The sequence below is a fragment of the Hyperoodon ampullatus genome (assembly GCF_949752795.1).
Source record: "Hyperoodon ampullatus genome assembly, contig: SUPER_X_unloc_1, whole genome shotgun sequence".
Lineage (NCBI taxonomy): Eukaryota > Metazoa > Chordata > Mammalia > Artiodactyla > Ziphiidae > Hyperoodon > Hyperoodon ampullatus.
The window spans coordinates 2,149,355-2,174,802 of record NW_027641097.1 but is presented as its reverse complement, the minus strand read 5'-3'; the positions used below and the strand labels follow the sequence as shown (position 1 = coordinate 2,174,802).

The following is a 25,448-nucleotide window of genomic DNA, read 5'->3' as shown; positions in this document are numbered from 1 at the left end:
ATTGTGGTGACAAATGTCACAGAGCCTTGTGATGACGAGGGCATGGACCATTGTGATGACAAAGGTCATGAAGCATTGGGGTGACTGGAGTCACAGAGCATTGTGATGACAGCAGTCATGGAGCATTGTGATGACAAGGGTCATGCAACATAATGATGACAAGCTTGTGGAGTATTGTGATGACAATGGCATGGATCATTGTGATGAACAGGGCATGGAGCATTGTGTTGAAAAAGGCATGGTGCCTTTTCATGACAGGATTCAAGGAGCATTCTGACGGCAAGTGTCAGGGAGCATTGTGATGACAAGTGTATTGAACATTGTGATGACAAAGCTCATGGAGCATTGTGATGACACGGGCATGGATTATTGTGATGACAGGCATCATGGAGCGTTGTGATGACAAGTGTTGTGGAACAATGTGATCACAAGGGTTTGGAGCATTGTGATGACAGAGGTCATGGATCATTTTGATTTCAAGAAGCATGGAGCATTGTGATGAAAGGGGTCATGGAGCATTGTGATGACGGGTCATGGAGCATTGTGAAGACAAGTGCATGGAGCATTGTGAAGACAGGGGCATGGAACATTGGTCTTACAAGTTTCATTGATTACTGCAATGACAGTGGGAATGGTGCATTGTGATGACAAGGACATGGAGCATGGTGATGGCAAGGTAATGCAGTATTGTGAAGACAGGTGTCTGGGTGCATTGTGAAGACATAAGTCCTGGCCCATTGTGATGACAATGCCATGGAGTATTGTGATGCCAAGTGTCATGGAGGTTTGTGATGACAAACGTAATGGAGCATTGTGATGACAAGGGCTTGGAGCATTGTGATGACAAGGGTCACGGAGCACTATGCTGACAGGGGCATGGAGCATTGTGATGAAACTTGTCATGGAGCATTGTGCTGACAAAGGCATGGAGCATTGTGATGACAAGGTAATGTAGAATTTGGCTGACAAATGCATGGAGCATTTTGATGACAAATGTCATGGAGCACTGTGATGACATGCGTCATGGAGCATTGTGACTACAGGGGTCGTGAAGCATTGGGTTGGCAAGGGCATGGATCATTCTGATGACAAGTGTCATGGAGCATTTTGATTACAAGGGTCCCGGATAATTGTGTTGTCTGGTGTCATGGAGCGTTGTGATGACTGTGGTCATGGAACATTGTGATGACAGGGGTCATGGAGCATTGTGATCAGAATTTCATGGAGCATTGGGCTGAAAATATTCATTGAGTATTATGATGGCAGGGGTCATGGAGCATTGTGGTGACAATGGAAAGGAGCATTGTGATGACAAGGTCCTGGAGCATTGTGAGGAGAAGGCCATGTAGCCTTGTGATGACAAGTATCATGGAGCATTCTGATGAAAAGGGGCATGGAGCATTGTGATTACATGGGCCTTGGAGCATTGTGATGAATAGGGCATGGAAGATTGTGATGAAAAAGCATGGAGCCTTTTCATGAGAGGGTTCAAGGAGCATACTGACGACAAGTGTCAGGGAGCATTGTGATGACAAGTGTATTGAACATTGTGATGACAAAGGTCATGGAGCATTGTGATGAGAAGACCATGGATAATTGTGATGACGAGTGTCATGGGGAGTTGTGGTGACAAGTGTTATGGAACATTGTGAACACAAAGGTTTGGAGCATTGTGATGACAGTGTTTATGGAGCATTTGATTTCACTGTTATGACAATAGCATGAAGCATTATGATGATGGGCATGGTTCATTGTGATGACAGAGTTCATGGCCCATTGAGATGAAAAGGGGCATGGAGCGTTGTGATTACAGGTGTCTTGGAGCATTGTGATGAAAAGGGCATGGAACATTGTGATGCTAAGGCCATGGAGCTGTCTGATGACAAGCGTCATGGAGCTATGTGATGACAAGAGAATGCAGCATTGTGATTACAGGGTTCTTGGATCATTGTGATGACAAGGGTCATGGAGCCTTGTGATGACAAGGACGTGGAACATTGTCATGACAGGCGTGAGGGAGTATTGTAATGACTAGTGATGGAACATTTTGATATCAGCGGTGAAAGAGCATTTTGATGAGAAGTGCATGGAGGATTGTGATGACAAGGTTTATAGAGTATTGTGATGACAAAGTTGTGGAACATTGTGATGACAAGTGCATGGCACATTGTGATGACATGGGTCATGGAGCATTGTTCTGACAAGCCCATGGAGCATTGTGATGACAAGGGTCATGGAGCACTCTGCTGACAAAGGCACGGAGCATTGTGATGACAAGGGTCACAGAGCATTGTGATGAAAAGTTCATGGAGAATTATGGTGACAAAGTTCACAGAGCCCTGTGATGACGAGGTTATGGACCACTGTGAGGACAAAGGTCATGAAGCATTGTGATAACTGGAGTCACAGACCATTGTGATGACAGGGGCATGGAGCATTGTGATGACAGGAGAATGGAGCATTGGTCTGACAACTTTCATTGATTATTGTGATGATAGTGGGCATGGCGCACTGTGACGACAGTGGCATGGAGCATTGATATGACCAGGTCATGGAGTATGGTGGAGACAGGTGTCAGGGAGCATTGTGATGACATATGTCATGGTGCATTGTGATGACAATGGCATGGAGCATTGTGAAGCCAAGTGTCATGGACGATTGTGATGACAAATGTAATGGAGCATTCTGATGACAAGGGCTTGGAGCATTGTGAGAGAAGACCGTTTATAATTGTGATGACCAGCGTCATGGGGCATTGTGATGACAAGTGTTATGGAACATTATGATCCCAAGGATTTGGTGCATTGTAATGACAGACGACATTGAGCATTTTGATTTCATTGTGATGACAAAAGCATGAAATATTATGGTGATGGGCACGGTGCATTGTGATGACAGGGTTGATGGAGCATTGAGATGAAAAGGGGCATGGAGCATTGTGATTCCAGGGGTGTTGGAGCATTGTGATGACAAGGGCATGGAGCACTGTGAGGAGAAGGCCATGGAGCCTTCTGATGACATGCGTCATGGAGCTTTGTGATGACAAGGGCATCGAGATTTGTGATTACAGGGGTCTTGGAGCATTGTGATGACAAGGATCATGGAGGCTTGTGATGACAAGACCGTGGAATCTTGTGATGGCAGGGGTCATGGAGCATTGTTATGACAGGGGTAATGGAGCATTGTGATGTCAAGGACATGGGGCAATCGTCTGAAAAGTTTCATGGATTATTGTGAAGAGAGTGGGCATGGAGCAGTGTGATGACAAGCACACGGAACACTGTGATACATAGATCATGCAGGATTGTAATGACAATAGCATGGAGCATTGTGATGAGAAGGGTATCGAGCATTGTGATGACAAGCGTCATGGAGATTTGGTACGACAAGTGCATGGAGCAATGTGATGAGAGGGTCCATGGAGCATTGTGATGATAATGGAATGGAGCATTGTGATGCCAAGGGTCATGGAGCTTTGTGATGACAAATGTCATGCAGCATTTTGATGACAAGTGCCTGGTGCATTGTGATGAGAAGGGCAGGGAGCATTGTGATAACAGGGTCATGGAGCAATTTGATGAAAAGTGTCATGGAACATTTTGATGACAGGGGTTATAGAACATTGTGATGTCAGGGATCATGGAGCTTTGTGATAAAAAGGGTCATGGAGCATTTTGATTACAGGGGTTATGGAACTTTGTGATGTCAGGTGTCATGGAGCATTGTGATGATAATGGCATGTAGCATTGTGATGACAGGGGTAATGGAACATTGTGATGACAGGGTTGAAGGAGTATTGAGATGACTAGTGGTGGAACATTGAGATATCAGTGGTGAGAGAGCATTTTGTTAAGTGCATGGAGCATTGTGATGACAAGGTTTATGGAGCATTTTGATGACAAGGATGTTGAGCATTGTGATGACAAGTGTATGGCGAATTGTGATGACATTGGTTATGGAGCATTGTGCTGACATGCGCATCGATCATTGTGATGACAAGGGTCATGGAACATTGTGTTGACAAAGGCATGGAGCTTTGTGATGACAAGGGTCACAGAGCATTGTGATAAAAAGTTCATGGAGCATTGTGTTTACAAAGGTCACAGAGCTTTGTGTGACAAGGTCATGGACCATTGTGATGACAAATGTCATGAAGCATTGAGATGACTGGAGTCACGGAGTTTTGTGATAACAGGGGTCTTGGAGCATTGTGAAGAAAAGGGAATGCATCATTGTGATGAAAAATGCAGGGAGCCTTGTCATGAAAGTGTTCTAGGAGCATAGTGATGAAAAGTGTCAGGGAGCATTGTGATGACAAGTGTATTGAGCATTGTGTTGACAAAGATCATGGAGCATTGTGATGAGAAGACTATGGATAATTGTGATGACCAGCGTCATGGGGCATTGTGATGACATGAGTCATGGAAATTTGTGATCACAAGGGTTTGCAGCTTTGTGATGACAGAGGTCATGGAGCATTTTTATTTCATAGTGATGACAATAGCATGAATCATTATGATGATGGGCATGGTGAATTGTGATGACAGGGTTGATGGAGAATTGAGATGAAAAGGGGCATGGAGAATTGTGATTACAGAGGTCTTGGAGCATTGTGATGACAAGGGTCATGGAGCCTTGTGATGACAAGGCCGTGGAACATTGTGATGGCAGTGGTCATGGAGCATTGTTATGACAGGTGTAATTGAGCATTGTGATGACAAGGGCATGGAGCAATGTGATGAGAGATTTCATTGAGCATTGTGATGACAATGGCATGGAGCATTGTGATGCCAGGGGTCATGGAGCTTTGTGATGAAAAATGTCAAGGGGCATTTTAATGACTAGGGCCTGGTGCATTGTGATGGGAAAGGCAGGGAGCATTGTGATGACAGGGTCATGGAGCAATTTGATGTAAAGCGTCAAGGAATATTTTGATGACAGGCGTTATGGAACATTGTGATGTCAGGGGTCATGAAGCATTTTGATGAAATGGGTCATGGAGCATTTTGTGACAGGGGTTATGGAACATTGTGATGTCAGGGGTCATGGAGCATTGTGATGACAAGGGCACGGAGCAATGTGATGACAGGGTCATGGAGCAATTTGATGTAAAGCGTCAAGGAATATTTTGATGACATGGGTTATGGAACATTGTGATGTCAGGGGTCATGGAGCATTGTGATGAAAAGGGTCATGGAGCATTTTGATGACAGGGGTTATGGAACATTGTGATGTTAGGGGTAATGGAACATTGTGATGATAAGGGCATATAGCATTGTGATGACACGGGTCATGGATCATTGTGATGACACGGGTGAGGGAGTATTTTAATGACTAGTGATGGAACATTGTGATATCATTGGTGAGAGAGCATTTTGATGAGAAGTGTATGGAGCATTGTGATTACAAGGTTTATGGAGCGTTGTGATGACAAGGTTGTGGAGCATTGTGATGACAAGCGCATGGCGCATTGTGATGACATATGTCATGGAGCATTGTGCTGACAAGGTTGTGGAGCATTGTGATGACAAGCGCATGGCGCATTGTGTTGACATATGTCATGGAGCATTGTGCTGACTAGAACATCCAGCATTATTATGACATGTGTTATGGAGCATTGTGCTGACTAGCGCAAGGAGCATTGTGATGACATGGGTCATGGTGCATTGTGCTGAGAAAGGCATGGAACATTGTGATGACAAGGGTCACGGAGCATTGTGATGAAAAGCTCATGGAGCATTGTGGTGACAAATGTTACAGAGACTTGTGATGATGAGGGCATGGACCATTGTGATGACAAAGGTCATGAAGATTTGTGATGACTGGAGTCACGGAGCATTGTGATGACAGGGGTCATGGAGCATTGTGATGACAAGGGAATGGAGCATTGTGATGACAGGGGCATAGAGCATTGCTATGACAAGTTTTATGGATTATTGTGATGACAGTGGGCATGGCACATTGTGATGACAAGGGCATGGAGCTTTGTGATGACAAGGTCATACATTATTTTGAAGACAGGTGTCAGGGAGCATTTTGATGACGTATGTCATGGGCCATTGTGATGAAAATGGCATGGGTCATTGTGATGCCAATTTTCATGGAGGATTTTGATGACAAAGGAAATGGAGCATCGTGATGACAAGGGTCATGGAGCATTGTGATGACAAGATCATGGAGCACTGAGTTGACAAGGGCCATTGAGAATTTTGATGAGAAGGTCGTGAAGCATTGTGATGACAAGCACATGGAGCTTGCTATGAAGGGGTCAGGGAGCATTTCGATGACAATTGCATGGAAAATTGTATTGACAAGAGCATGTAACATTTTGATTAGAAGAGTCATGGAGGATTGTGATGACAAGGATATGTAGAATTGTGATGACCAGGGCATGAAGCATATTGATGGCAAGACCGTGGAGCAGTGTGATGAGAAGACCATGGATAATTGTGATGACGAGCGTCATGGAGCACTGTAATGACAAGGGGCATGGAACATTGTGATGACTGGTGACATGGATCATTGTGATGACAAGGGTCATGGAGCATTCTGATGACAAGCTTGTGGAGTAATGTGATGACAATGGCATTGAGCATTGTGATGAAAAGGGCATGGAGCATTGTGATGGAAAAGGCATGGAGCCTTTTCATGACAGTTTTCAAGGAGCAATCTGACAACAAGTGTCAGGGAGCAGTGTGATGACAAGTGTATTGAGCATTGTGATGACAAAGGTCATGGAGCATTGTGATGACAGGCATCATGGAGCATTGTGATGACAAGTGTTATGGAACATTGTGATCACAAGGATTTGGAGCATTGTGATGACAGAAGTCATGTATCATTTTCATTTCAAGGAGCATGGAGCATTGTGATGACAAGTGCATGAAGCAATGTGAACCCAAGGTTCATGGAGGATTTTGATGCCAATGGGAATGGAGTATTGTGATGACAAACGCATGGAGCATGTGATGACAAGGTCATGTAGCATTTTGCTGACAAATGCATGTAGCATTTTGATGACAAGTGTCATGGAGCACTGTGATGACAAGCATCATGGAACATTGTAATTACAGGGATCATGAGCATTGGGATGGCAAGGGCATGGATCATTGTGATGACAAGTGTCATGGAGCATTTTGATGACAAGGGTCCCGGGTCATTGTGTTGTCTGGTGTCATGGAGCGTTGTGATGTCTGTGGTCATGGAGCATTGTGATGACAGGGGTCATGGAGCATTGTGAACAGAAGTTCATGGAGCATTGGGCTGACAATATTCATTGAGTATTATGATGGCAGGTGTAATGGCGCATTGTGATGACAATGGAATGGAGCATTGTGATCACAAGGTCCTGGAGCATAGTGAGGAGAAGGCCATGGAGCCTTGTGATGACAAGTCTCATGGAGCATTCTGATGAAAAGGGGCATGGAGCATTGTTATTACAGGGGTCTTGGAGCATTGTGATGAATAGGGCATGGGTGATAGTGATGAAAAAGCATGGAGCCTTGTAATGAGAGGGTTCAAGGAGCATACTGACGACAAGTGTCAGGGAGCATTGTGATGACAAGTGTATTGAGCATTGTGATGAGAAAGGTCATGGAGCATTGTGATGAGAAGACCATGGATAATTGTGATGACGAGCATCATGGGGAGTTATGATGACAAGTGTTATGGAACATTGTGATCACAAGGGTTTGGAGCATTGTGATGACAGAGCTTATGGAGCATTTTAATTTCATTGTGATGACAATAGCATGAAGCATTATGATGATGGGCATGGTTCATTGTGATGACAGAGTTCATGGAGCATTGAGATGAAAAGGGGCATGGAGCATTGTGATTACAGTTGTCTTGGAGCATTGTGAAGAAAAGGGCATGGAGCTTTGTGATGACAAAGTTGTGGAACATTGTGATGACGAGTGCATGGCACATTGTGATGACATGGGTCATGGAGCATTGTGCTGACAAGCGCATGGAGCATTGTGATGAAAAGTGTCATGGAGCACTCTGCTGACAAAGGCATGGAGCGCTGTGTTGACCAGGGTCACAGAGCATTGTGATGAAAACTTCATGGAGCATTATGGTGACAAAGTTCACAGAGTCCTGTGATGACGAGGGCATGGACCATTGTGATGACAAAGGTCATGAAGCATTGTGATGACTGGAATCACCGAGCATTGTGATGACGAGGGCATGGTCCATTGTGATGACAAAGGTCATGAAGCATTGTGATGACTGGAGTCACCGAGCATTGTGATGACAATGGCATGGAGCATTGTGATGACAGGGGGATGCAGCATTGGTCTGACAAGTTTCATGGACTATTGTGATGATAGTGGGCATGGCGCATTGTGATGACAAGGGCATGGAACATTTTTATGACAGGGTCATGGAGTATTGTGAAGAAAGGTGTCAGGGAGCATTGTGATGACATATGTCATGGTGCATTGTGATGACAATGGCATGGAGCATTGTGAAGCCAAGTGTCATGGAGGATTTTGATGACAAAAGTAATGGAGCATTGTGATGATAAGGTCTTGGAGCATTGTGATGACAATGGTCATGGAGCATTGTGATGACAACGGCATGTAGCATTGTTATGACAAGGGCCGTTGAGAATTTTGATGACAAGGTCGTGAAGCACTGTGATGAAAAGCACATGCAGCTTGCTATGTCAGGTGTCATGGAGCATTGCGATGACAATTGCATGGAGAATTGTGATGACAAGAGCATGTAACATTGTGATGAGAAGTGTCATGGAGCATTGTGATGGCAAGACGGTGGAGCATTGTGATGAGAAGACCATGGATAATTGTGATGACGATCATCATGGAGCACTGTAATGACAAGGGGCATGGAGCATTGTGATGACAAGGGTCATGGAACATTCTGATGACAAGCTTGTGGAGTATTGTGATGACAATGCATGGAGCATTGTGATGAAAAGGGCATGGAGCATTGTGATGAAAAAGGCATGGATCCTTTTCATGACAGGGTTCAAGGAGCATTCTGACGACAAGTGTCAGGGAGCATTGTGATGACAAGTGTATTGAGCATTGAGATGATAAAGTTCATGGATCATTGTGATGACACGGGCAAGGAGTATTGTCATGAAAGGCATCATGGAGCTTTGTGATGACAAGTGTATTGAGCATTGTGCTGACAAAGGCATGGAGCATTGTGATTACAAGTGTTACAGAGCATTGTCATGACGAGGGAATGGACCATTGTGATGACAATGTACATAAAGCATTGTGATGACTGGAGTCACGGAGCATTATGATGTGAGGGGTCATGGAGCATTGTGATTACAAGGGCATGGCGCATTGTGGTGACAGGGCCAAGGAGAATTGGTCTGACAAGTTTCATGGATTATTGCTATGAGGGTGGACATGGCACAATGTGATGACAAGGGAATGGATCATTGTTATAACAAGGTCATATAGTATTGTGAAGAGATGTGTCAGGGAGCATTGTGATGACATATGTCATGGTGCACTGTGATGACAATGGCGTGGAGCATTGTGATGGCAAGTGTCATGGAGTACTGTGATGACAAATGTAATGGAGCATTTTTTGTGATGCCAAGTGTCATTGCAGATTGTGATGACAGGGGTCATGGAGCATTGTGATGACATGTGTCATGGAGCATTCTGAATAAAAGCTTGTGGAGTATTGTGATGACAATGGCATAGAGCATAGTGATGAAAAAAGCAAGGAGCATTGTGATGAAAAAGGCATGGACCCTTTTCATGAGAGGGTTCAAGGAGCATTCTGAAGACAAGTGTCTGGGAGCATTGTGATGACAAGGGCATGGAACATGGTGATGAGAAGGCCATGGAGCATTCTGATGATATGGGTCATGTAGCTTTGTGATGACCAGGGCATGGAGCATTGTGATTACAGTGGTCTTGGATCATTGTGATGAAAATCGCATGGATCATTGTGATGAAAAATGCATGGAGCCTTGTCATGACAGGGTTCAAGGAGGATACTGACGACAAGCGTCAGGGAGCATTGAGATGACAAGTGTATTGAGCATTGTGATGACAAATGTCATGGAGCATTGTGATGAGAAGACCATGGATAATTGTGATGACCAGCGTCATGGGGAATTGTGATGACAAGTGTTATGGAACATTGTGATCACAAGGGTTTGGAGGATTGTGATGACCGTGGTGATGGAACATTTTGATTTCATTGTTATGACAATAGCATGAAGCATTATGATGATGGGCATGGTGAATTGTGATGACAGTGTTCATGGAGCATTGAGACGAAAAGTGACATGGAGAATTGTGATTACAGGGGTCTTGGAGCACTGTGATGACAAGGGCATGGAGCATTGTGATGAGAAGGCCATGGAGCATTCTGATGACATGTCATGGAGCTTCGTGATGACAAGGGCATGGAGCATTGTGAGTACAGGGGTCTTGGAGAATTGTGATGACAAGGGTCATGGAGCCTTGTGATGACGAAGCCATGGATCATTGTGATGGCAGGGGTCATGGAGCATTTTTATGACACGGGTAATGGAGCCTTTCGATGACAAGGGCATGGAGCATTGGTGTGAAAAGATTCATGGATTATTGTGATGAGAAGGGCATTGAGCATTGTGATGACAAGCGTCTGGGAGCTTTGTGATGACAAGTGCATGGAGCAATGTGATTAGAGGGTTCATGGAGCATTGTGATGACAATAGCATGGAACATTGTGATGTCAAGAGTCATGGAGCACTGGGATGACAAGCGTCACAGACTATTCTGATTACAGGGGTCATGGAGCATTGCGATGACAAGCACATGGATCATTGTGATGACAAGTGTCATGGAGCATTTTGATGACAAGAGTCCCGGATCATTGTGTTGTCACGGGTCATGGATCGCTGTGCTGGCAGTGCTCATGGAGCATTGTGATGACAGTGGTAATGGAGCATTGTGATGGCAAGGGCATGTAGCATTCTGATGACATGCATCACGGAGCATTTTGATGATAAGGGCATGGAACATTTTGATGACAGGCGTCATGGAACATTGTGAGGACAGGGCTGAGGGAGTATTGTGATGACTAGTGATGGAAAATTGTGATATCAGTGGTGAGAGAGCATTTTGATGAGAAGTGCATGGAGCATTGTGATGACAAGTTTAAGGAGCATTGTGATGACAAGGGCATGGAACATTTTGATGACAGGGGTCAAGGAACATTGTGATGACAAGGTTGAGGGAGTATTGTGATGACTAGTGATGGAACATTGTGATATCAGTGGTGAGAGAGCATTTTGATGAGAAGTGCATGGAGCATTGTGATGACAAATTTTAAGGAGCATTGTGATGACAAAGTTGTGGAGCATTGTGATGACAAGCGCATGTCTCATTGTGATGACATGGGTCATGGAACATTGTGCTGAGAAGCGCATGGAGCATTGTGATGACAAGGGTCATGGAGCATTGTGCTGACAAAGGCATAGAGCATTATGATGACAATGGTCACGGAGCGTTGTGATGAAAAGTTCATGGAGCATTGTGGTGACAAAGGTCACAGAGACGTGTGATGACGAATGCATGGACCATTGTGATGACAAAGGTCATGAAGCATTGTGATGACTGGAGTCATGGAGCATTGTGATGACAGGGTTCACGGTGCATTGTGATGACAATGGCATGGAGCATTGTGATGATAGGTGCATGGACAACTGGTCTGACAACTTTCAAGGATTATTGTGATGAGTGAGGGCATGGCGCATTGTGCAGACAAGGGCATGGAGAATTGTGATGACAAGGGCATGGAGCATTGTGATGACAAGGTCATGGAGTATTGTGAAGACAGGTGTCAGGGAGCATTGTAATGACATATGTCATGGTCCATTTTGATGACAATGGCATGGAGCATGGTGATGTCATGTGTCATGGAGGATTGTGATGAGAAGAGCATGTAACATGGTGATGAGAAGTGTCATGGAGCATTGTGATGACAAGGGACAGGGAGCATTTTGATGTCCAGGGCATGGAGCATTGTGATGGCAAGACCGTGGAGCATTGTGATCGCAAGACCATGGAGCATTTTGTTGACGAGTGTCATCGAGCACTGTAGTGACACGGGGCATGGAGAATTGTGATGATCGGTGTCATGGATCATTGTGATGACATGGGTCATGGAGCGTTCTGATGACATGCTTGTGGAGTATTATGATGACAATGGCATGGAGCATTGTGATGAAAAGACATGGAACCTTTTCATGACAGTGATCAAGGAGCTTTCAGACGTCAAGTGTCAGGGAGCATTGTGATGACAAGTGTATTAAGCATTGTGATAACAATGGTCATGGAGCATTGTGATGACAGGTATCATGGAGCATTGTGATGAGAACGCCATGGAGCATTCTGATGACATGCGTCATGGACCTTTGTGATGACAATGGCATGCAGCATTGTGATTTCAGGGGTCTTGGAGCATGGTGATGAAAAGGGAATGGATCATTGTGACGGAAAATGCATGGAGCCTTGTCATGAAAGGGTTCAAGGAGCATAGTGACGACAAGTGTCAGGGAGCATTGTGATGACAAGTGTATTGAGCATTGTGATGACAAAGGTCATGGAACATCATGATGAGAAAACCATGTATAATTGTGATGACGAGCGTCATGGGGCATTGTGATGACAAGTGTTATGGAACATTGTGATCACAAGGGTTTGGAGCATTGTGATGACAGGGTTCATAGAGCATTGAGATGAAAAGGGGCATGTAGCATTGTGATTAAAGTGGTCTAGGAGCATTGTGATGACAAGGGCATGGACCATTGTGATGAGAATGCAATGGAGCATTCTGATGACATGCGTCATGCAGCTTTGTGATGACAAGTGCATATTGCATTGTGATGACAGTGGCATGGAACATTGGACTGACAAGTTTCATGGATTATTGTGATGACAGTGGGCATGGCGCATTGTGATGACAAGGGCATGGGGCATTGTGATGACAAGGTCATGGAATACTCTGATGACAGGTGACAGGGAGCATTGTGATGACATATGTCATGGTCCATTGAGATGACATTGGCATGGAGCATTGTGATGCCAAGTGTAATGGAGGATTGTGATGACAAAGGTAATGGAGCATTGTGATGACAACAGCTTGGAGCATTGTGATAACAAGGGTCATGGAACATTGTGATGACAAGGGCATGGAGCATTGTGATGACAACGGACATTGAGAATTTTTATGACAAGGTTTTGAAGCATTTTGATGACGAAGGCATGGAGCTTGCTATGACAGGGGTCATGGGGCATTGCGAAGACAATTTCATGGAGAATTGTGATGAGAAGAGTATATAACATTGTGATGAGAAGTGTCATGGAGCATTGTGATGACAAGGACATGGAGAATTGTGATGACAAGGGATATGGAGCATTGTTATTACCAGGGAATGGAGCATTTTGATGGGAAGACCGTGGAGCACTGTGATGAGAAGACCATGAATAACTGTGATGACAAGCATCATGGAGCACTGTAATGACAAGGGTCATGGAGCATTCTGAAGAAAGGTGTCATGGAGCATTGTGATGACAAGGTTCATGGAACAATGTGAAGACAAGGGTCATGGAGCATTGTGATGACAAGGTTCATGGAGCATTCTGAAGATAAGCTTCTGGAGTATTGTGATGACATTGGCAGGGAGCATTGTGATGAAAAGGGCATGGATCATTGTGATGAAAAAGGCATGGAGCCTTGTCATGACAAGGTTCAAGGAGCATACTGAAGACAAGTGTCAGGGAGCATTGTGATGACAAGTGTATTGAGCATTGTGATGAGAAGGCCATGGAGCATTCTGATGACATGGATCATGGAGCTTTGTGATGACAAGGGCATGGAGCATTGTGATTAGAGGGGTCATGGAACATTTTGATGACAGGGGTGAGGGAGTATTGTGATGACTAGTGATAGAACGTTGTGATATCAGTGGTGAGAGAGCATTTTGATGAGAAGTGCATGGTGCATTGTGATAACAAGGTTTATGGAGCATTGTGATGACAAAGTTGTGGAGCATTGTGTTGAGAAGCGCTTGGCACATTGTGATGTCATGGGTCATGGAGCATTGTGCTGAGAAGCACATGGAGCATTGTGATGACAAAAGACATGGAGCATTGTGATGTCCAGGTCATGGAGCATTTTGATGGCAAGACCGTGGAGCATTGTAATCGCAAGACCATGGAGCATTTTGATGAGGAGTGTCATCGAGAACTGTAATGACACGGGGCATGGAGAATTGTGATGACAAGGGTCAAGGAGCATTCTGATGACAAGCTTGTGGAGTATTGTGATGACAATGGCATGGAGCATTGTGATGAAAAAGGCATGGAGCATTGTGATGAAAAAGGCATGGAACCTTTTCATGACAGGGATCAAGGAGCATTCTGACGTCAAGTGCCAGGGAGCATTGTTATGACAAGTGTATTGAGCATTGTGATGACAAAGTTCATGGAGCTTTGCGATGACAAGGGCATGGAGCAACGTGATGAGAGGCTTCATGAAGCATTCTGATGACAATGGCATGGAGCATTGTGATGCCAAGGGTCACAGAGCATTGTGATGAAAAGTTCATGGAGCATTGTGGTGACAAATGTCACAGAGACTTGTGATGATGAGGGCATGGACCATTGTGATGACAAAGTCTTGAAGCACTGTGATGACTGGAGTCACGGAGCATTGTGATGACAGGGGTCATGGAGCATAGTGATGACAACTGCATGGAGCATTGTGATGACAGGGGCATGGAGCAACGGTCTGAAAAATTTCATGGATTATTGTGATGCCAGTGGGCATTGTGTATTGTGATGACAAGGGCATGGAGTACTGTGAAGAAAAGTCATGGAGTATTGTGAAGTCCGGTGTCAGGGAGCATTGTGATGACCTATGTCATGGTGCATTGTGATGACAGTGGCATGGAGCATTGTGATGACAAGTGTCATGGAGGATTGTGATGACAAAGGTAATGGAGAATTGTGATGACAAGGGCTTGGAGCATTGTGATGACAATGGTCATGGAGCATTGTGATGAGAAGGGCTTTTGAGAATTTTGATGACAAGTTCGTGAAGCACTGTGATGAAAAGCACATGGACCTTGCTATGACAGGGGTCATGGAGCATTGCGATGACAAGTGCATGGAGAATGTGATTACAGGAGCATGTAACATTGTGATTTGAAGTGTCATGGAGCATTGTGATGGCAAGAGGGTGGAGCATTTTGATGAGAAGACCAGGGATAATTGTGATGACGAGCGTCATGGAGAACTGTAATGACAAGGGGCATGGAGCATTGTGATGACAGGTGTCATGGAGCATTGTGATGACAAGGGTCATGGAGCATTCTGATGACAAGCTTGTGGAGTATTGTGATGACAATGGCATGGAGCATTGTGATGAAAAGGGCCTGGAGCATTGTGATGAAGAAGGCATAGAGCCATTTCATGAAAGTGTTCGAGAAGCATTCTGACGACAAGTGTCAGGGAACTTTTTGATGACAAGTGTATTGAGCATTGTGATGACAAAGGTCATGGAGCATTGTGATGACAAGAGCATGGAGTATTGTGATGACAGGCATCATCGAGTGCTGTGACGACAAGTGTTATGGAACAATGTGATCGCAAGTGTTTGGAGCACTGTGATGACAGAGGTCATGGATCATTTTGATATCAAGGAGCATGGAGCATTGTGATGACAGGGGTCATGGAGCATTGTGATGAGAAGATCATGGAGCATTGAGCTGAAAATATTCATGGAGTATTCAGATGAAAGGGGTCATGGAGCATTGTGATGACCAGGCCCTGGAGCACGCTGATGAGAAGACCATGGAGCCTTGTGATGAGAAGTCTCATGGAGCATTCTGATGAAAAGGGGCATGGGGCATTGTGATTACAGGGGTCTTGGAGCATTGTGATTACAAGGGCAAGGAGCATCGTGAGAGATCTCCAAGGAGCATTCTGATGACATGCGTCATGGAGCTTTGTGATGACCAGGGCATGGAGCATTGTGATGACAAAGATCATGGAGCATTGTGATGAGAAGACCATGGATCATTGTGATGATGAGCGTCATGGGGCGTTGTGATGACAAGTGTTATGGAACATTGTGATCACAAGGGTTTGGAGCATTGTGATGACAGTGGTCGTGGAGCATTTTGATTTCATTGTGATGACAATAGCATGAAGCATTATGATGATGGGCATGGTGCATTGTGATGACAGGGTTCATGGAGCATTGAGATGAAAAGGGACATGGAGCATTGTGATTACAGGTGTCTTGGAGCATTGTGATGACAAGGGCATGGAGCATTTTGAATGAGAAGGCCATGGAGCATTCTGATGACATGCGACATGGAGTTTTGTGATGACAAGGGCATGGAGCATTTGTCTGAAAATTGTCATGGATTCTTGTGATGAGAGTGGGCACGGAGCATTGTGATGACAAGGACACGGAACACTGATACATGGGTCATGGAGTATTTTAATGACACGTCATGGAGCATTGTGATGAGAAGGGAATCGAGCATTGTGATGACAAGCGTCATAGATCTTTGTGATGACAAGGGCATGGAGCAATGTGATGAGAGGCTTCATGAAGCATTGTGATGACAATGGCGTGGAGCATTGTGATGCCAAGGGTCATGGAGCTTTGTGATGACAAAGGTCATGGAGCATTTTGATAACAAGGGAGTGGTGGTTTGTGATGATAACGGCATGTAGCATTGTGATGATAGGGGTCATGGAACATTTTGATGACAGGGGTGAGGGAGTATTGTGATGACTAGTGATGGAACATTTTGATATCAGTGGTGAGGGAGCATTACCATGAGAAATGCATGGAGCATTGTGATGACAATGTTTATGGAGCATTGTGATGACAACCGCATGGCGCATTTTGATCACATCGGTCATGGAGCATTGTGCCCACAAAGCTCATGGATCATTGTGCTGACAAGTGTCATGGAACATTGTGCTGACAAAGGCATGGAGCATTGTGATGCCAAGGGTCACAGAGCATTGTGATGAAAAGTTCATGGAGCATTGTGGTGACAAAGGTCACAGAGACATGTGATGATGAGGGCATGGACCATTCTGATGACAAATTCATAAAGCATTGTGATGACTGGAGTCACGGAGCATTGTAATGACAGGTGTCATGGAGCATTGTGATGACAAGTGCATGGATCATTGTGATGACAGGGCATGGAGCATAGGTTTGAAAAATTTCATGGATTATTGTGATGACAGTGGGCATTGCATATTGTGATGACAAGGGCATGGAGCACTGTGAAGAAAAGGTCATGGAGTATTGTGAAGTCAGGTTTCAGGGAGCATTGTGATGACCTATGTCATGGTGAATTGTGATGACAATGGCAAGGAGCTTTTTGATGACAAGTGTCATGGAGCATTGTGATGACAAGGGAGTGGTATATTGTGATGATAAGGACATGTAGCTTTGTGATGACTGGGGTCATGGAACATTGTGATGACAAGTGTGAGGGAGTATTTTGATGACTAGTGATGGAACATTGTGATATCAGTGGTGAGAGATCATTTTCATGATTAGTGCATGGAGCATTGTGATGACAAGTTTTATGGAGCTTTGTGATGACAAGGATGTGGAGCATTGTGATGACAAGCACATGACGCCTTGTGATGACATGTGCCATGGAGCATTGTGCTGACAAGCTCATGGAACATTGTGATGACAAGGGTCATGGAGCATTGTGCTGACAAAGTCATGGAGCATTGTGATGCCAACGGCCACAGAGCATAATGATGAAAAGTTCATTGACCATTGTGATGAAAAAGGTAATGAAGCATTGTGATGACTGGAGTCACGGAGCATTGTGATGACAGGGGTCATGGAGCATTGTGATGACAAGGGCATGGAGCATTGTGATGACAGGGGCATGGAGCATTGGTCTGACAAGTTTCATGGATTATTGTGATGACATTGGGCATGGCGCCTTGTGATGACAGGGGAATGGAGCTTTGTGATGACAAGGTCATGGATTATTGTGAAAAAAGGTGTCAGGGAGCATTGTGATGACATATATCATGGTGCATTTTGATGACAATGGCTTGCAGCATTGTGATGACAAGTGTCATGGAGGAATGTGATGACAAAGTTAATGGATCATTGTGAAGACAAGGGCTTGGAGCATCGTGATGACAACGGTCTTGGAGCATTGTGATGACAGAGGCATGGAGCATTGTGATGACAAGGGCACGGAGCATTGTGATGACCACGGCCTTTGAGAATTTTGATGACAACGTCGTGAAGCATTGTGATGTCAAGGACATGGAGCTTGCTATGACAGGGGTCATGGGTCATTGCGCTGACAAGTGCATGGATAATTGTGATGACAAGAGCATGTAACGTTGTGATGAGAAGTATCATGGAGTATTGTGATCACAGGGACGAGAATTGTGATGACAAGGGACCTGGATCATTGTGATGACCAGGGCATTGAGCATTGTGATGGCAAGGCGGTGGAGCATTGTGATGAGAAGGTCATGGGTAATTGTGATGACGACATTCATGGAGCACTGTAATGACAAGGGGAATGGAGCATTGTGATGACAGGTGTCATGGATCCTTTTGATGACAGGGGTCATGGAGCCTTCTTATGAAAAGCTTGTGGAGTATTGTGATGACACTGGCATGGAGCATTGTGATGAAAAAGGCATGGAGCCTTTTCATGACAGGGTTCAAGGAGCATTCTGACGACAAGTGTCAGGGAGCATTGTGATAACAATTGTATTGAGCATTGTGAGGACAGAGTTCATGCAGCATTGTGATGACAGGCATCATGGATCCTTGTGATGACAAGTGTTATGGAACATTGTGATCACAAGGGCTTGGAGCATTGTGATGAGAGAGGTCATGGATCATATTCATTTCAAGGACCATGGAGCATTGTGATGACAAGAGCATGAAGCAATGTGAACCCAAGTTTCACCGAGGGTTTTGATGACAATGGGAATGGAGGATTGTGATGACAAGCGCATGGAGCATTGTGATGACAAGGTCATGCAGCATTTTGCTTACAAATGCATGGAGCATTTTGATGACAAGAGTCATGGAGCACTGTGATGACAAGCGTCATGGAGCATTGTGATTACAGGGGTCATGGAGCTTTGGGATGGCAAGGGCATGGATCATCGTGATGACAAGGGTCATGGATTATTTTGATGACAAGAGTCCCAGATCATTGTGTTGTCAGGGGTCATGGAGCATTGTGATGACAGTGGTCATGGAGCATTGTGATGACATGTTTCATGGAGCATTGTTATGAGAAGGTCATAGAGCATTGGGCTAAAAATGTTCATGGAGTATTGTGAAGGCAGGGGTCATGGAGCATTGTGATGACAAGGGAATGGAGCATTGTGATGGGAAGGTACTGAAGCATTGTGATGAGAAAACATAGGAGCCATGTATTGACGAGTCTCATGGAGCATTCTGATGAAAAAGGGCATGGAGAATTGTGATTACATGGGTCTTGGAACATTGTGATAAAAAGGGCATGGATCATTGTGATGAAAAAGGCACGGAGACTTGTCATGACAGGGTTCAAGGAGCATAATGACGACAAGAGTCAGGGAGCATTGTGATGACAAGTGTATTGAGCATTGAGATGACAAAGGTCATGGAGGATTGTGATCAGAAGACCATGGATAATTGTGATGACGAGCGTCATGGGGCATTGTGAATACAAGTTTTATGGAATATTGTGATCACAAGGGTTTGGTACATTGTATTGACAGAGGTCATGGAGCATTTTGATTTCATTTTAATGAAAATAGCATGAAGCATTATGATGATGGGCATGGTTCATTGTGATGACAGGGTTCATGGAGCACGGAGATGAAAAGGGGCATGAAGCATTGTGATTACAGGGGTCTTGGAGCATTGTGATGAAAAGATCATGGAGCATTCTGCTGAAAATGTTCATGGAGTAATCTGATGAAAGTGGTAATGGAGCATTATGATGACAAGGGTCATGGAGCATTCTGATGACAAGGGTCATGGAACATTCTGTAGACAAGCTTGTGGAGTATTTTGATGACAAGGGCATGGAGTATTGTGATGACAGGCATCATGGAGCGTTGTGATGACAAGTGTTATGGAACAATGTGATCACAAGAGTTTGGAGCACTGTGATGACAGATGTCATGGATAATTTTGATATCAAGGAGAATGGAGCATTGTGATGACAGGGGTCATGGAGCATTGTGATGAGAAAATCATGGAGCACTGAGCTGAAAATGTTCATGGATTATTCTGATGAAAGTGGTCATGGAGCATTGTGATGACAAGGTCCTGGAGCACTCTGATGAGAAGACTATGGAGCCTTGTGATGAGAAGTCTCATGGAGCATTCTGATGAAAAGGGGCATGGAGCATTGTGATTACAGGGGTCTTGGAGCATTGTGATTACAAGGGCATGGAGCATTGTGAGAGATGTACAAGGAGCATTCTGATGACATGCATCATGGAGCTTTGTGATGACCACGACGTGGAGCACTGTGATTACAGGGGTCTTGGAGCATTGTGATGAAAAAGGTATGGATCATTGTGATGAAAAAGGCATGGAGCCTTGTCATGACAGGGTTCAAGGAGCATACTGTCGACAAGTGTCAGGGAGCATTGTGATGACAAGTGTATTCAGCATTGTGATGACAAAGGTCATGGAACATGGTGATTCGAAGTGTCATGGAGCATTGTGATGGCAAGAATGTGGAGCATTGTGATGAGAAGACCATGGATAATTGTGATGATGAGAGTTATGGAGAACTGTAATGACAAGGGGCCTGGAGCATTGTGATGACAGGGGTCATGGAGCATTGTGATGAGTAGATCATGGAGCATTGAGCTGAAAATGTTCATGGAGTATTCTGATGAAAGGGGTCATAGAGCATTGTGATGACAAGGTCCTGGAGCACTCTCATGAAAAGACCATGGAGCATTGTGATTAGAAGTCTCATGGAGCATTCTGATGAAAACGGGCATGGAGCATTGTGATTACAGGGGTCTTGGATCATTGTGATGAAAAGGGCATGGATCATTGTCATGAAAAAGGCATGGAGCCTTGTCATGACAGGGTTCAAGGAGCATACTGACGACAAGTGTCAGGGAGCATTGTGATGACAAGTGTATTGAGCATTGTGATGACAAAGATCATGGAACATTGTGATGAGAAGTGCATGGATAATTGTGATGAAGAGCCTCATGGGGCGTTGTGATGACAAGAGTTATGGAGCATTGTGATCACAAGGGTTTGGAGCATTGTGATGACAGAGGTCAGGGAGCATTTTGATTTCATTGTGATGACAATAGCATGCAGCATTATGATGATGGGCATGGTTCGTTGTGATGACAGGGTTCATGGAGCATTGAGATGAAAAGGGGTATGGAGCATTGTGATTACTCGGGTCATGGAGCCTTGTGATGACAAGGCCGTGTAACATTGTGATGACAGGAGTGAGGGTGTATTGTGATGACTAGTGATGGAAAATTGAGATATCAGTGGTGAGAGAGCATTTTGATTCGAAGTGCATGGAGCTTTGTGATGACAATGTTTATGGAGCATTGTGATAACAAGTTTGGGGAGCATTGTGATGACAAGTGCATGGCACACTGTGATGACATGAGTCATGGAGCATTGTTCTGACAAGCGCATGGAGCATTGTGATGACAAGGGTCATGGAGCATTGTGCTGACAAAGGCATGGAGCATTGTTATTACAAGGCTCAGAGAGCATTGGGATGAAAAGATCATGGAGAATTGTGGTGACAGAGTTCACAGAGCCTTGTGATGGTGAGGGCATGGACCATTGTGATGAAAATGTCATGAAGCATTGTGATGACTGGAGTCACAGAGCTTTGTCATGACAAGGGAATGGAGCATTGTGATGACAGTGGCATGAAACATTGGTCTGGCAAGTTTCATGAATTATTGTGATGACAGTCAGCATGGCGCATTGTGATGAAAAGGGCATGGAGCATAGTGATGACAAGGTCATGGAGTATTGTGAAGACAGGTGTCAGGGTTCATTGTGATGGCATTTGTCATGTTCCATTGTGATGACAATGGCATGGAGAATTGTGATGCAAATTGTCATGGAGGATTGTGACGACAAAGGTAATGGAGCATTGTGATGACAAGGGCTTGGAGCATTGTGATGACATTTGTCATGGAGCATTGTGATGAAAAGGGCATGGAGCATTGTGATGACAAGGGCTTTTGAGAATTTTGATGACATGTTCGTGAAGCACTGTGATGAAAAGCACATGAGGCTTTCTATGACAGGGGTCATGGAGCATTGCGATGGCAAGTGTATGGAGAATGTGATGACAAGAGCATGTAACATTGTGATTTCAAGGGACCTGGAGCATTGTGATTGCAAGACGGTGGAAGATTGTGATTAGAAGACCATGGATAATTGTGATGACGAGTGTCATGGAGAACTGTAATGACAAGGGGCATGGAGAATTGTGATGACAGGTGTCAAGGAGCATTGTGATGACAGGGGTCATGGAGCATTGTAATAACAAGGGTCATGGAGCATTCTGATGACAAGCTTGTGGAGTATTTTGATGAAAATGGCATGGAGCATTGTGATGAAAAGGGCATGGAGCAATGTGATGAAAAAGGCATAGAGCCTTTCCATGACAGTGTTCGTGAAGCATTCTGACGACAAGTGTCAGGGAGCATTGTGATGACAAGTGTATTGAGCATTGTGAAGACAAAGGTCATGGAGCATTGTGATGACAAGGGCATGGAGTATTGTGATGACAGGCATCATGGAGCGTTGTGATGACAAGTGTTATGGAACAATGTGATCACAAGGGTTTGGAGCACTGTGATGACACAGGTCATGGATCATTTTGATATCAAGGAGCATGGAGCATTGTGATGACAGGGGTCATGGAGCATTGTGATGACAAGGGCATGGATCATTTGTCTGAAAATTTTCATGGATTATTGTGATGAGAGTGGGCATGGAGCATTGTGATGAAAAGGACCGGGAACACTGTGATACATGGGTCATGGAGGATTGTAATGACAAGGTCATGGAGCATTGTGATGAGAAGGGCATCGAGCATTGTGATGACACCTGTCATGGAGCTTTGCGATGACAAGGGCATGGAGCAATGTGATGAGAGGCTTCATGAAGCATTGTGATGACAATGGCATGGAGCATTGTGATGCCAAGGGTCACAGAGCTTTGTGATGACAAATGTCACGGAGCATTGTGGTCACAAAGTTCACAGAGACTTGTGATGATGAGGGCATGGACCATTCTGATGACAAAGTCTTGAACCATTGTGATGACTGGAGACACGGAGCATTGTGATGACAGGTGTCATGGAGCATTGTGATGACAAGTGCATGGATCATTATGATGAGAGGGGCATGGAGCATCGGTCTGAAAAATTTCATGGATTATTGTGATGACAGTGGGCATTGCACATTGTGATGACAAGGGCATGGAGCACTCTGAAGAAAAGGTCTTGGAGTATTGTAAAGTCAGGTGTCAGGGAGCATTGTGATGACCTATGTCATGGTGCATTGTGATGACAACGGCATGGTGCATTGTGATGACAAGTGTCATGGCAGATTGTGATGACAAATGTAATGGAGCATTTTGATGACAATGGTCATGGATCATTGTGATGAAAAGGGCATGGAGCATTGTGATAACAAGGGCTTTAGAGAATTTTTATGACAAGTTCGTGAAGCTCTGTGATGAAAAGCACATGGAGCTTGCTATGACAGGGGTCATGGAGCATTGCGATGACAAGTTCATGGAGAATGTGATTACAAGAGCATGTAACATTGTGATTTGAAGTGTCATGGATCATTGTGATGGCAAGACGGTGGAGCATTGTGATGAGAAGACCATGGATAATTGTGATGACGAGCGTCATGGAGAACTGTAATGACAAGGGGCCTGGAGCATTGTGATGACAGGGGTCATGGAGAATTGTGATGACAAGTGTCATGGAGCATTCTGATGACAAGCTTGTGGAGTAATGTGATGACAATGGCATGGAGCATTGTGATGAAAAGGGCATGGAGCATTGTGATGAAAAAGGCATAGAGCCTTTTCATGACAGGGTTCGAGAAGCATTCTAACGACAAGTGTCAGGGAGCACTGTGATGACAAGTGTATTGAGCATTGTGATCACAAAGTTCATGGAGCACTGTGATGACAAGGGCATGGAGTATTGTGATGACAGGCATCATGGAGCGTTGTGATGACAAGTATTATGGAACAATGTGCTCACAAGGATTTAGGAGCACTGTGATGACAGAGGACATGGATCATTTTGATATCAAGGAGCATGGAGCATAGTGATGACAGGGGTCATGGAGCATTGTGATGTGAAGATCATGGAGCATTGAGCTGAAAATGTTCATGGAGTATTCTGATGAAAGGGGTCATGGAGCATTGTGATGACAAGGTCCTGGAGCATTGTGATGAGAAGACCATGGATCCTTGTGATGAGAAGTCTCATGGAGCATTCTGATGAAAAGGGGCATGGAACATTGTGATTACAGGGGTCTTGGAGCATTGTGATGAAAAGGGCATGGAGCATTGTGAGAGATGTCTAAGGAGCATTCTGATGATATTCGTCATGGAGCTTTGTGATGACCAGGCCATGGAGCATTGTGATTACAAGGGCCTTGGAGCATTGTGATGAAAAAGGCATGGATCATTATCATGAAAAAGGCATGGAGCCTTGTCATGACAGGGTTCAAGAAGCATACTGACGACAAGTGTCAGGGAGCATTGTGATGAAAAGTGTATTGAACATTGTGATGACAAAGGTCTTGGAACATTGTGCTGAAAAGTGCATGGATAATTGTTTTGACGAGCCTCATGGGGCGTTTTGATGACAAGTGTTATGGAGCATTGTGATCAGAAGGGTTTGGAGCATTGTGATGACAGAGGTCATGGAGAATTTTGATTTCATTGTGAAGAAAATAGCATGAAGCATTATGATGATGGGCATGGTTCGTTGTGATGACAGGGTTCATGGAGCATTGAGATGAAAAGGGGTATGGAGCATTTTGATGACAATGTCATGGAATATTGTGAAGACAGGTGTCAGGGTGCATTGTGATGGCATATGTCATGTTCCATTGTGATGACAATGGCATGGAGATTTGTGATGCCAATTGTCATGGAGCATTGTGAAGATAAAGGTAATTGAGCATTGTGATGAAAAGTGCTTGGAGCATTGTGATGACAATGGTCATGGAACATTGTGATGAAAAGGGCATGGAGCATTGTGATGACAAGCACTTTTGATAATTTTGATGACAAGTTAGTGAAGCACTGTGAGGAAAAGCACATGGAGCTTGCTATGACAGGGGTCATGGAGCATTGCGATGACAAGTGCATGGAGAATGTGATTA

General features: G+C 44.5%; 1 long non-coding RNA gene across 1 annotated transcript in view; it reads left to right on the top strand.

Moving 5' to 3' along the window:
- Positions 1-10,361: 10,361 nt before the first annotated feature.
- Positions 10,362-25,448, top strand: part of LOC307069972 — a 264,159-nt gene continuing 249,072 nt past the window's right edge. Inside the window, exon 1 of the long non-coding RNA XR_013811508.1 lies at positions 10,362-10,415. This is a non-coding gene — a long non-coding RNA (uncharacterized lncRNA). The remainder of the gene's footprint in view (positions 10,416-25,448) is intronic.